Source organism: Monoraphidium neglectum (genome assembly GCF_000611645.1).
Source record: "Monoraphidium neglectum strain SAG 48.87 unplaced genomic scaffold scaffold04798, whole genome shotgun sequence".
Taxonomy (NCBI): Eukaryota; Viridiplantae; Chlorophyta; class Chlorophyceae; order Sphaeropleales; family Selenastraceae; genus Monoraphidium; species Monoraphidium neglectum.
In genome coordinates, this window is record NW_014008831.1 from 3,499 (window position 1) to 4,794 (window position 1,296).

The window sequence follows — 1,296 nt, forward strand, 5'->3', positions numbered from 1 at the left end:
TCCCCAGGCCCTCGAACGCGTCCTGCCGCGCGCCCAGTTTACGGCCGCCCTGGAGCCGGCGCTGTGGCCGGACGTGCGGATGCTGGGGCGGCAGCTGTTCGGGCCGGGGGAGGACGAGCTTCTGTGGACCACGCTCTGCAGGTGCTGCGGCTGGGGCTGCCGTTGCTGCTGCTGCCTCTGCCGCTGCTGCTGCCCGGCGGCGCCGCCCGTCGCGTGCAGCCCCGCCGCTCCACCAGCGCCGCCGCCCCGCGCGACGCGCCCGGCGCTTCGAGAGGCACGCGCCGAACGCAACCCGCAAAATATGCAACCGGCGCTTGCAGCTTACAAGCGAATTCTAGCACCACCGTATTCCGCATGATCATATTGCCGCCCTTGTGCTCTGCAACCACAGGGTTGCGCCGGCCTCGCGGGCGCCCCCCTCCCAGCTCTTCGCTGACCTCGACCGCCGGGGCCTGCTGGTCCCCAGGGGCGCGGCGCAGTGGCTGAAGCGGTGCGCTGCGGGCGGGCAGCCCGCCAGGGCCGGCCCCCCGCAACTACCTCTGTCTTTGGATTTGTGCAGAGCTGCAACCATCCCAACCGAGGCGTCCCATTGTTGATGCTGCACATACTTGACGTGCAGAGTGCATTTCTATGCCCGGACCCTGATCCTGGCACGGCATGAGTCACGCCCGCTTCAGGCCCCGGACCCGCTGCTAGCCGCAGACCCAGTCGCCCTTCGCTGCTGTGCTGCCGCGCCGCGCGGCTTGGTGCGGCGGTGAAATGGCGCGCCCCCTGCTGCTCCTTTTGGAACACTCCCTCTGCAGCTACAAGAACCTGCTGACGAAGAAGGACCCCATACGGCTGGCCTGGGAACGCAAGGACGAGCACGGTAAGAGGGGGGGGCCTGAGCTCTGATGCCATGCGGCTATGCGCCCATGCGGCCATGCGGCTATGCGGATGTGCCGCCATGCATCCACGCGTCCATGCCGCCATGCAGCCATGCAGCCAGGCAGCCAGGCAGCCATGTAGATATGTAGCCGGTTGCATGGGTCTTGGGCACGTACGCGCGGGCTCGTCCGTGAGGGCGGGACGCCGCCAAAGGCTGGGTGCAGCGCCGCAGATACTTCCAGCCACACGGGTGCTCGCCAGAGATCGGTGGGCTGACAGGCCGCGCCCGCCCTGCCCGCAGGCCGCTTCTGCGGCGTCCCGTTCGGCCGCCTGCTGCGGTGGGCGCTGCTCGCCCGCTCGGAGCTGCCGCTCCCGCCCGCCCTGGCGCGCGCGCGCCGCGAGGCCCGCCCGGCGGCCGCCGCGCTGCTC